At 43.4% G+C, this 13039-nt stretch overlaps 1 protein-coding gene across 2 annotated transcripts in view; it reads right to left on the minus strand.

Moving 5' to 3' along the window:
- PRICKLE2 (prickle planar cell polarity protein 2) overlaps positions 1 to 13039 on the minus strand; it is a 106968-nt gene that overhangs the window by 65529 nt on the left and 28400 nt on the right. Inside the window, exon 1 of one of the 2 annotated variants that reach the window (XM_034775583.1) lies at positions 7558 to 8236. The exons of the other annotated variant lie outside the window; for it this stretch is intronic. The gene's annotated coding sequence lies outside the window, so the exon portion shown is untranslated. Of the gene's footprint in view, positions 1 to 7557; positions 8237 to 13039 lie in introns of those variants that run through there. 2 annotated transcript variants of the gene reach the window in all.

The following is a 13039-nucleotide window of genomic DNA, read 5'->3' on the forward strand; positions in this document are numbered from 1 at the left end:
TTGGACCCTGCTCGTGCCTGACTACTGGACCCAACCCTGTTCCTGTTCTTCATCTGCCTCACTCCTGCCTTCGCTCCTGTTCCCACCACACACCTGCTCCATGCTTGATCCTTGCCTTTCCCTCCTGCCCCTATGCCTCACTCCAACCCTCAGTGACCAGTCCTGGCTCTAACCCTGGTCTCCAACTACTGACCCTTGACTCCGGCTTGACCCTTGGCTCGGACCCTTAGTTTTGATTCCCGGTTTCAACTCTTGGCTTGAGCCCCGCCTCTGGTAACTGGCAGTTGACTCTGGTGCAGACCCTTGGCTTCGTTCCTCCCCCTGGATGCCTTTTCCACCCACTAGACCTGACTCCTGCTCTGACCACTAGGTCAGTCCACCTGCATCCTAGTCCCTAACAGATGCTCCAGCTACTAGCCCCCGTGAATTAAATGAGAGAGGGCTGAGGGCAAAGTGGTTGGGCTTTGGAACTCATGTCTCCTTGTAGGTCCACCAGTGCTGGATATGGCACATGCTGCAAGCTCTGTCTGTGGTTTCTGAGTTGCGGTTGGTTCTGTTCTAATGTCCCTTTTTGACATGGATTTCACTATTGCCTGTGCTTGTAACAGTGCACCCAGATAGTGAAGGAGCAACCAAGAAGACTCTAAACAAACCAACGTAAGGAATGTTTTGCTGGGGTTCGTACCTCACTCCATATGGCTTTGTTTAAGCAACTTGAGTAATATTAAAAAAACAAATACCACCCTTTGGGTTGTGCCCAGTGAAATTTCCTGTCTGTAGCCTGGCCTGGCTGCATAGAAATAATCTGTCAAATATGGAGGTCTAACGTTGCAAAAGTCTATGGCAGAGAGACTGAGGAAGATTCATACATAAGACGTACCAGGAGAGCATACAAAAATAAATGTGTGGCATTTAGGACATTAGCATAGCCAACTTGAGGCCAGATCCCACACTGCGGTCACCATAAAGTACAAAGTCGCTCCTCAGTACCCTTCTGGAACGAAAGATTCTGAGGTATCAGGGACTGACACAGAAATGCCAAGAAAGGAGCTGGCAGTCTGCCCAGTGGAAACGCAGTGCCAAGAATTACCATTGCAGTTGCTCTTGACACCGCAGACAGAGGGATTTTGAATATTGCTGCATTAACCCTGCAGTTGTGGATGGCAACAGGTTTCACAACTGAGCTCGGCAGTTCAATCCACAGGGCTGGAAGCAAATCATCCTCTGGATATTGACATAGAGGCTGGGTGTTCAAACTCCAGCATGCAGTCAACTTCAAGTCTATTGTCCTAATGCACCTTGAGGTTCACCTGTATAAATCCAGGATGCTTCCAACTTCACCGCTATAAAATTCAGCTACATCAAAGCCCAGAGAGATTATTTTGCTCTAAACAGTTGTAGTTTGTGTCCCTGAATAATGTTTTACGTGAGCGAATTGTATGATCTCTCTAATTAGCACAACTCTTTCTGTACACTTTTATATGCACTTTTGACGTGATTCCTATAGTGATCTGGTACAAAATATGTGCTGCACTGGTAAAGGGCAAAAACTGAAACAGGATTTTTAAATGGCTGATCAGTAGAATCGGCCTAGGAGTATCACATGAGAGATCAAAAGAAGAGCTGCCAACTTGAACCATGCATTGACCCTTTGAGTTCTGCCAACCAGAAATGTTGGATCCCTCCTGATCCCCCTCCAATCTTTTCCAACTGCATTCTGACACTGTACTTGGTACCAAACTCTCACAGCTCTTATCCACCCCTCTGCTGGAACGCTCCAAAGTGACCACAGACTTCAGCTACAAAACGGGTCGTTTTTGGACAAAACATTTCTTTGACTTCACACATCCTTCGGTTGTTCATTAGTATGACACTATCGCTTAGTAGAAGAAAGAGCTAATAAACATGTACAATAGTCCATTTGTACAATTGGGTTTTAAATGGTATAGACGTCGAGTATTTATCTGCAAAGGGGTATCGTAAGTCTTCCTGAACAAGGAAGCAGAAGTAAAGCTACCACTCCTCTGCTTTAGGAAATTCGAGTTGCAAAAGCAGCCAGCAAGCTGTGGTTTCCATAGCACTGAGTGTTCATGAAACAAGGAATTTGATTTAGGGAAAAAAATGGGCAAACCCTTCCTGTGCCAAACCGCCCTGTAGCCCCTCAGAACACACATATTCAGACATGATCATTTTTGAATTACCCAATAACCGCTTCAGGCAGTTGAACGAGCTTTTTTGGTTTGCTCAGGCAGAGTGACAGAGGACAGTGTGAACTCTACGGCCTGGAACCATTTTGAAGCCAGGTAACAATCAGTACAATTGTCACACAGTGTGCAGCTTGTTGGTTACAAATGGACTCCTGCAGACACGACTTGGCTGTGTTTACTAGCATGAGGAGTTGCTTACCACAGTGAGGACTCCCACTGAAGTCCAGAGGGCGCCTTACGATTGCAACCACTATGTCCTCTAATGAGTTTGCATGGCTGACACCTTAAATAGTAATTCTTCACAGTGGGATTCATTTTGCTTTGGTGGCCACCATGACGCACGCACACTGATTGCCATAGTGAAAAGCAAGCTCAAAAATTTGGCACCTGTACAACAAAAATATACAACAAAGACAAAGGGTGGTGAAGCACTGGAATGGGTTCCCTAGGGAGGTGGTGGAATCTCCTTCCTTAGAGGTTTTTAAGGCCCAGCTTGACAAAGCCCTGGCTGGGATGATTTAGTTGGGGTTGGTCCTGCTTTGAGCAGGGGGTTGGACTAGGTGACCTCCTGAGGTCTCTTCCAACCCTGATAGTCTATGGTTCTAAGACAATCAGCAATGGCAGCAGAGCACCCAGGGCAGCTTAGGACACGGGGGTACCAGGATGTTCTAAGCAACCTTTACATTTAGCTGGTCCTGGGCCTGCCCCTGAAGTTCTAACTTGCACCAGCCACTGACAAAGGAACAGTATGGCAGCTGGGCATTATCTGTGGGCAGGAGCACTAAAGCCTTAATTCCCTACGTCAGGAGCCAGGGGTGGTGAGATTGCCTTTGTGCTGCTACATTCACTCTGCGCCTCCTACTATGGAGTGATGGATGTTGTAGGTCCAGGAGTTAAATGGCAAAGCAACTGCAGTGCACCACAGGAAAGTGATGCCGTTTGCCTTACTGTTTTCTGAAGAGCACCATCATCTATATACACTTCTACCCCCATATAACGCTGTCCTCAGGAGCCAAAAAATCTTACCGCGTTATAGGTGAAACCGCATTATATCGAACTTGCTTTGATCCGCCGGAGCACGCAGCCCCGCCCTCCTGGAGCGCTGCTTTACCGCATTATATCCGAATTCGTGTTATATCGGATCGCGTTATATCGGGGTAGAGTGTATATTAAAATACTAACAGAAGGAAAAAGCATCCTGGTAATATATAAATAATTGTAGTGGCTACCAGAGATCATGCATAGCTGCACATCTCAAGACAGGATTTGCATTGCATGGGCTGCCCTTCTCTTCCTAGAAAAACAAAGCAGGATGACAACAAGTGACAGGCTGTATTTTCACTGTAAACTTTAAATGTCCTTGGTTTGGGGATGTAAGACATACCCTTCATGTTCCCTGGATTTAATTCCCTGTGACTTTTATAATGGCAACAGCAGCTTATGTTACAGCTAAGCTTATGTTCAGTCTTTCATTATAACTAGGATATAAGATTTTTATTGGTAAATGTTGGAATACATCAATTTCGTCACACACACACAAACCAAGGACAAAATATTTCCATCGATAACAACTGCCGTTTACAGAAATGAAAAGTGCTGCTTGAGACCTTATTAGCATTTACGGATATTTACTTTGTATATTTTGACATGTGATGTCGACAATTTGTGTTTTAATGGTTATTAAGCTTTAATTTTTGAATCTCATCAGCTACCATCATTAAATAATTACTGTCTGATGCTCCTCGATATTTCCCGCAACTGGGGAAATTTAAATTAAAACAAATAGAAAATAATGCTTAAAACCCATAATTTTGCACACCTGTGAACATTTAAATCTGTAAAAATAAAAAAAAGGTTTAAATAGAAACATTGATAGCAGTTGTCAACATTATAAAAATAAAAATTGAATTTTGCCAAGCTTAATTATAACTTCCTGTCTAGGTGTTGATAACTCTCTGAAAAATTCCCCTTTCTGGCTGAAATTCTCCTGGTCTGAGACCAAGCAAGAAATTATTATTTAAAAGAAAAAAAAAATTCAGCAAAATCCCTTCACCTGTGATTTATTTTATGGAAAGGGGAAAAAATACATTGTCCCCCTTTTAAATCTATTTTAAGAGACCTTTTGCTGAGGAGGTAACCTGTGTTTGGCTGAAACTGACAATATGAAATGATGTTTCAGTTAGCTTGTTTTCACTGTGAATTATGTCTTTCAATTCATGCAAAGGATGAAAGAGACAGGAGTCCCTCACTGCTCTACTCTTCAACTGAGCACTAGAACAGAGAAGGCTGGGGGCAAAGTTATCCTTAAACCACCACTGTGCTCCCGTGGATTCTACGTCTTACTGGGGGACTGCACAGTCCCTGGCACGTATTAGAGCAGCCTCAAGGCTGCCTTAATTTATGTTCTGCTACTTACGGCCTCCTAGCCAAGAATAGTTGGAGCAGAGAGTCTGGGGAAACCCTTTATGCACTGGGACTATTTGTGCCTTATTTATAACCTCTTCTACACTACTGCAGCAGAACCAAGAACAAAACCCATGAATGTATGAAAGCTCAAGACCTGATTCTGCAGCACCTCGTACCTTGTGTAATCCTGTACACCAGTGCAGAGTGAGTTCAGAATAGGAATGTTCTGATTTGTTCATACACCCAGGAGTCAAACTGTGACAATAAGTATGAAGTATATGCTGGATAAAGATGAGGAACTTGTAACAATGATAAATATGCAACTTTTACACAGCACTTTTCATCCATAGACCTCAAAGCAACTTGCAAAGGACATTAAGTATCACTGCGTCTCATTTACATGTAGGGAAACTCAGACACGGGGAGACAAACTGATGTATGCAAAGTCACACAGCAGGCCAGAGATAGAGACAAGAATAGAACCCAGGTGTCCTGAGTCCCAGTCAGCCACCCAGAAGACACATGGTTTGTGGGAGCCAGTCCTTTCCCATGGAAAAAAAATTATATAAACTACCCATAGCGGAGGGAGGTTGTCAACTCACAATTTTACCATTAATCTCATACCATTTAGTGTTTTCTTCAAGCCCCAGCTTCTGGAGTCAGGCGATTACATGACAACCATCTTTCATCAAAAAAAAAAATAAGATTTTAGCCCTCAAATTGTGGAGAAAAGCTTGAAAATGTGATCCTGAAAGGCTCAAACCCAGAAGGCAAATACCCCCCATGTCCCTTCCCCAAAAAATCATGGTGTGAAATCCTAGTCCTGGTGAAATCAATGGCAAAACTCCCACTGACGTCAATGGAGCCAAGATTTCACCCACTATTGGTATTATTATTGTTTAGATCTCATGATTTTTACACCAATCTCATGATTTTTCAGGGGCCTGACTCATGAGTTTTGACCCCCTTGTGACTGGCATCACTACTGAAGTTTCCCATATGGCAGCACAAACACAGTTCCTAACCTTTTTATGAACTAAACAGACCCTTTCAAACGCATAATGGCAACTCCAAACACGCCATTGTCTGGGCTCTACAAACCTCATTCCAAGTGCACTGAGAGCATCAGACTTACAGAATGAAGACTCAGCGAAATCCTTTACTAAACGCTCATTCTCGTTTTAATTCCACAGCCCTCTACCCAAGAGAGCTCTCAGTCATTAAAACATCAGTGTCCCTTGAAAAGCTTGCACTGTACCATAGGTTATCTTTTGACATTTTTAATTACACCATTCGGCTGCTTTTCAGCTCAGCAAGATACAGCGCTGTAGTCCAGTCTCAAAGGATGTCTTTATATCGCTTAAATAAGGGAGAAGATTGCTTCCCAATGTTTGATTCTACCAGGGTTTATCCTTTAATTTCTAACTGAGCACAGCACTCACTGAGCTCCAGACAGACAACAGTGGCCTTGCCAGCATACGCAGTCCTTTATTTGTAAGTTTGCATAATACGGACCTCTCCAAAGTTATTTCATTGGCCCTCCCTTGTGTACCATCACATTCTAGATTTCATTTTTTATAATGAACTCTGTCAGTTCTATTTTAAATTAAAGCTGTTGCACTATGACGTCTCCATGGTGCTATTTTTGATTTAAAAGGATATTTATAGCCTTGGGTGTGTAGCAGGCAGGCAGTAAACATGGTTCCCTTTTAACATACCCTGGACTCAATATTCCAAAGAAAGAAAATTTGACCAACACACAAAATACGCAGAAATATTATAAGCAATGTCACACTAAGAAATAGAGGCTTACCAGAATTACTGACCCATCTGTGAATGCTATCACCTTTTTGTGCATGCTGGCTAACTCTGGCAAATACTGTCTGAAGGAAACAGGCTAAACCATTTCATTTTGTTAAGTTCAATAAAGTTGTTTAAAACAAACTACAGGAGAAGATTGAAACACGAAGCAAAATATAATCTTGTTAACTGCAGACAGTTTACTGAATAAATCTTCGCCACAGATTCAAGTCAATAGCCTTATAAATAGAACACACTGAGGTCAGACATTTAAGCACTCACACAGTAGGTGAAAATAATCACTGAATAAAAATGAGTAGGGTAAGGTACAAGACAACAGAGCTAAAACTAAAAGGATGACACTGCATCTGGTGTGAATAATTATTCTGGCATTATTCTGTCCAACGCTAATCCTCAATGGTTCATAAAGGATCAATCAGTCTTTAGTATAGCTCAGGAATCATGGCTACAAAACAAAAAAGTAACTGGATTAAAATCTTTACATAGTCACAGGTCATCTCTATGTCACAAATGGCTACTTAAAGGAATATAAAGAAGAATCTACTAAAAGAAAATTACACTAGAGAATATAATGTCCTGGTTTAAGGGCTAGCTCAAACTACAGAGTAGGTGTTCTGGCAGTATAACAAAGATGCAGGATGATTAATATTTGCAAACTGTTTTCAGAATTATGTCAGTAAAATAATAAAACAAATACCCCTAATTGTAATGTCTCATCTAGAAACCTATACTGTATAGTTTGCTTAAAATATCCAATGCTTCCAGACTTCCTGAAGCTGAATTTACCAATGAGAGATCAGCATGTATTTCTATTTAAAACCTTTCATAATTATTTTTAAAATGAAAAACATGTTAATGACGCTGAAGCATTTCTCTTTGACTTCCTGCAGCTGTAAACGTCAATTTAACAATTAACCTTTTTCATTCATAAACAGCAAGAACAGCAAGGTTTAAAAAAAATCTCTAACGGGTACCGATAACAGTATATCAGCAAAGTTATCACATCACTACATGTACACATAGCATAGCTGCCTAGCCGCTCTGCCCCCCTCCCCACATGCTTCAGCGTCTCTCTAAAAATACATAACAAAATAAAAGTTGCTAATAAAAGGTCATTTCTTACCTATTCTCACCGATGATTATGCCAGTCGGGGGGGGGAGAGGAGGAGGATCCACTAAATTGTTCTGCTATGTTAGTTTTTACAGTTTACTTTCCAGTGATATGCTGCTACCAAGAACACAGACAGCACTGCAGTGTGATAAAACATCTTGTTTTCTTTCTCAAAACTGTGTGGCATACACTGGTAGGAGCCTTCTTGAAATGAGCAGCAGGATTTTGCAAAAGCCTTTTAGAAGAGACACACACAAAACATACTGTTGCTTGAAAGAAAATGTGCTGTGGAAACCATCAGCGGGAAAAGTGTGATTTTTGCCCTGTGTCTGGATGGGCTTTATAGCTTACATTGCCTTCCTCAGAATTCCAGCTTGGTCGTTTTGCTTTTTCCCTACCATATCCTCTTCCAGCCATCCAAATGCTTTTAGCAGACCCCCCAACGCTGGCTTTGGTAAATGACCCTTAGAGGCAGCAAGAGTAGATTCCATTTGCTGTCCAAAGCACAAGACATTAACAAGGAAAGATGCAGCCCATCGAGAATCATTGCCAGCTTGATAGCTCAGCCAGAATCTTTACTGTTGCAGTGCTCTCATCTCCTGCATGCTAATGAAGCAGTGATGTCAGCAAGTCAAAGCCATTGCATCTGGACAGTTCAAATTGTCATTGGCCAGTGTCTATAATTTATTTACATGTAAATCAGGCTGTTCTTACCAATCAATAATCCCTGCAGGCTGTTTAGAAAAAGACAAGAAAATCCTTTTATTTGGCTCATGTGTATATGACAAACAGTTGTCTAGGTACCAATGATCAAAAGTGAATGGTTTGAAGATACCAATTATCCTTCTAGACCTATGATCTTATTTGTTGCTGACCAAATCTCAATTTGAGTCACTGCATCCCGTGTAAGCTGTTCTAGCCCATTATCTAATATTACAGCAGGCTACTACAGAGACCAATTTTATAGCTCATAACAATTTATTTTTCTCCTAACTTTCAATGCCCTCTTAATTTTATTTCCCACTAATTTCCTATGATGCCCCACTGATCTTAGACACAGCAGATTTGCACCAGCAGGGCTAAATATTCTGAGTAATACACTTTATTATTAAGGTGGCATTTTGTTTAGTGCATATTTTATGACCTTTACTTATCTGGCCGAGAGAGTCATGAGATTTTCATCTTTTGTGTATAACCCAGGTACATAATCCGGACCATAGGAATAAACTCACATAGTCAATAGAGAAAGAGAGCATCCCCATCGCATGACTTGCTCTTAAAAGAAGAGAAACCATGCAGAGCAAACTGTGTTGTCAACTCTTGGGCTTTCATCACAAGACTGGCAATATTTGGTGTTTTCCTTAAAGCCCAGCTCCTGGAGTCATGTGATTATATCAGAATCTGAGGTTCAATCTAGGAAAAAGTGTGTTTTTAGCCCTTATATTTGTGTTTCTAGCCCTCATATGTGAAGACAAAAGCTTGAAACTGTGGCCCTAATAGGAAAACAATTGAAATAAAAAAGAATCCAAAATGTATTACTTTTGGACCAATCTCATGATTTTTCGGGGCCTGACTCAGGATTTTGGGGCACTTGCTATTGGCAATGGTGAGTAAGTTAGCAAACCCTGTATTTTGCAAATGAACAGCCATGAGTTGCCAATGCCATAAATGATGGATTTTATTATGTGATATAAATTTGGTTTAATTATGTGGCATTATACTCAATTTACCAAGGGCCAGATCCCCAGCTGGCCTAAATCAACATAACTCCACTGACCTCAGTAGAGATCCTCTGGGCCAGACCTTACTGAAATAAATATTTATGGAATTAGCAATTTTTAAAAAAGAAAGTTATTTTATTTAAATGACTGGTTCAAACACATGGCCCTACATAGTACGTTATACGCTCTAGTAAGGAATCAGGCTCTTATCCTGCAGTTGCATTCACGGAGGCAGAACCCTGAGGCTGCTGCAAACCAGCCCCTGGCTCTCCCGAGGGGTGTGTACTTATGTATATGGGGGACGAGAAACACAAAGTTGTCTTTAAGCCACTTTTGTCCCCTCTGCCGGGTGCTGTGCTGAGCTCAGTTCAGCAAGACTCAAGGAACTGAAACCCTTTGTTTATTACAGTTCTCCATACAATTCTACTAAAGAATAACAGTATCAAATGCTTTACTAAGGATACACTAGGGATTTGGGTAGGTTTTTATCCCCTTCTCAAATTAAACAATTCAACAGTGTATGTAGGAGAGAAAACAACCTCCCCCGGACATACACTTCCACTAAATAGCCACATTTTATCTGTTCCTGCTTTCATCACTGTATAGGCAAGCTGGCTGTAAACTCAATCCTGAATGGTTCATGTGGATATAGCACAAGCATTTGGTAGAGCCCTGAACAGTCGGCCTGCCAAGGCCCCCAAATAACATATTTTATCTTTAATGCAGGATACGTTAATTCGAATATGTAGTAAATGAGACAAAACTCCACTGGGCAAAGAGCAAAATGAAGTTTGTTTACAGACTGATAATTTAAAGCAGAAACAAATTATATTTATTTACTGTAACAATTTTCCTTGGAAATATTGTTAAAACCACATTACATACAGGTAAAAACAGGCTTCATAGAATCATAGAAGATTAGGGTTGGAAGAGACCTCAGAAGGTCATCTGGTCCAACCCCTGCTCAAAGCAGGACCAAACCCACTAAATCATCCCAGCCAGGGCTTTGTCAAGCCGGGCCTTAAAAACCTCTAAGGATGGAGATTCCACCACCTCCCTAGGTAACCCATTCCAGTGCTTCAACACCCTCCTAGTGAAATAGTTTTTCCTAATATCCAACCTAGACCTTCCGCACTGCAACTTGAGACCATTACTCCTTGTTCTGTCATATGCCACCACTGAGAACAGCCCAGCTCCATCCTCTTTGGAATTCCCCTTCAGGTAATTGAAGGCTGTTATCAAACCCCTCATTCTTCTCTTCTGCAGAATAAATAACCCCAGTTCCCTCAGCCTCTCCTCATAAGTCATGTGCTCCAGCCCCCTAATAATTTTCGTTGCCCTCCGCTGGACTCTCTCCAATTTGTCCACATCCTTTCTGTAGTGGGGGGCCCAAAACTGGATGCAATACTCCAGATGTGGCCTCACCAGAGCCAAATAGAGGGGAATAATCACTTCCTTCAATCTGCTGGCAATGCTCCTACTAATGCAGCCCAATATGTCGTTAGCCTTCTTGGCAACAAGGGCACAACATTTACTCATATCCAGCTTCTCGTCCACTGTAATCCCCAGGTCCTTTTCTGCTGAACTGCCACTTAGCCAGTCAGTCCCTAGTCTGTAGCAGTGCATGAGATTCTTCCGTCCTAAGTGCAGGACTCTGCACTTGTCCTTGTTGAACCTCATCAGATTTCTTTTGGCCCAATCCTCCAATTTGTCAAGGTCACTCTGGACCCTATCCCTACCCTTCAGTGTATCTACCTCTACCCCCAGCTTAGTGTCATCCACAAACTTGCTGAGGGTGCAATGTATCCCATCATCCAGATCATGAATGAAGATGTTGAACAAAACTGGCCCCAGAACTGACACCTGGGGGACTCCACTTGATACCGGCTGCCAACTAGACATGGATCCATTGATCACTACCTGTTGAGCCTGATGACTTAACCAGTTTTCTATCCACCTTATAGTCCATTCATCCAGCCCATACTTCTTTAACTTGCTGGCAAGAATACTGTGGGAGACCGAATCAAAAGCTTTGCTAAAGTAAAGATATATTACGTCCACCACTTTCCCTATATCCACAGCACCAGTTATTTCATTATAGAAGGCAATCAGGTTGGTCAGGCATGACTTGGCCTTGGTGAATCCATGTTGACTGTTCCTAATCACCTTCCTCTCCTCCAGGTGCTTCAAAATGGATTCCTTGAGGACCTGCTCCAAGATTTTTCTGGGGACTGAGGTGAGGCTGACAGGTCTGTAGTTCCCCAGATTCTCCTTCTTCCCTTTTTTAAAGATGGGCACTATATTTTCCAATCGTCTGGGACCTCCCCCGATCGCCATGAGTTTTCAAAGATAATGGCCAATGGCTCTGCAATCACATCTGCCAACTCCTTTAGCACCCTCAGATGCATTAGATCTGGCCCCATGGACTTGTGCATGTCCAGCTTTTCTAAATAGTCCTTAACCTGTTCTTTCACCACTGAGGGCTGCTCACCTCCTCCCCATGCTGTGCTGCCCAGTGCAGCAGTCTGGGGGCTGCCCTTGTCTGTGAAGACTGAGGCAAAAAAAAAAAAAAAAAAACAACGAGTACTGCAGCTTTTTCCACATCATCTGTCACTGGGTTGCCTCCCCCATTCAGTAAGGGTCCCACACCTTCTTGACCTTCTTCTTGTTGCTAACATACCTGTAGAAACCCTTCTTGTTATCCTTCACATCCCTTGCTAGCTGCAACTCCAATTGTTCTTTGGCCTTCCTGATTACACCCCTGCATACTCGAGCAATATTTTTATACTCCTCCCTAGTCATCTGTCCAAGTTTCCACTTCTTGTAAACTTCCTTTTTGTGTTTAAGCTCACTGAAGATTTCTCTGTTAAGCCAAGCTGGTCGCCTGCCATATTTGCTATTCTTTCTGCACGCCGGGATGGTTTGTTCCTGTGCCCTCAATAAGATTTCTTTAAAATACAGCCAGCTCTCCTGGACTCCTTTCCCCCACATATTAGCCTCCCAGGGGATCCTGCCCATCAGTTCCCCGAGGGAGTCTAATTCTGCTTTTCTGAAGTCCAGTGTTCATATTCTGCTGCTCTCCTCTCTTCCTTTTGTCAGGATCCTGAACTTGACCATCTCATGGTCACTGCTGCCCAGGTTGCCACCCACTTCTTCTTCCCCTACCAATTCTTCCCTGTTTGTGAAGAGGTCAAGAGGAGCACGGCCCCTAGTTGGTTCCTCCAATACTTGTACCAGGAAGTTGTCCCCAACACTCTCCAAAAACTTCCTGGATTGTTTGTGCACCGCTGTATTGCTCTCCCAGCAGATGTCAGGGATTCTTCGGTTCAAAGAGTAAATGCCTTTCCTATGAGAGCTCCTGGTGCGCACTAATTTTCATTAAATAGATGAGTCGAAGGCTTGTAGTTTATCTGTATTTACTATTGAGTAGGGTTACCATATTTTGTGCCTCCCAAAGGAGGACACTCCACGGGGCCCCGGCCCCACCCCCAGCCCCGCCCCCTCCCCCAAAGTCTCCACCCCCTCCCCTGCTTCCCGCGAACATTTGATTCACGGGAAGCCTGAAGCAGGTAAGTGGGAGTGTGGGGGGAGGAGGCGTGGCCCAGGCTGGCCCCGGCCCTGGGGTGCCGGCCCTGGGCCCGGCCCCCGGCCCCCGGCCGACCACCCCCGGCCCGGCCAGCACTACGGTCCCCGGCCCGGCCCCCGGGCCCCCGGCCGAGCACCCCCGGCCCCCGGCACCGCACCGCCGGTCCCCAGCCCGGCCCCTGGCACCG

This window comes from Trachemys scripta, chromosome 7 (genome assembly GCF_013100865.1).
Source record: "Trachemys scripta elegans isolate TJP31775 chromosome 7, CAS_Tse_1.0, whole genome shotgun sequence".
Taxonomy (NCBI): domain Eukaryota; kingdom Metazoa; phylum Chordata; order Testudines; family Emydidae; genus Trachemys; species Trachemys scripta.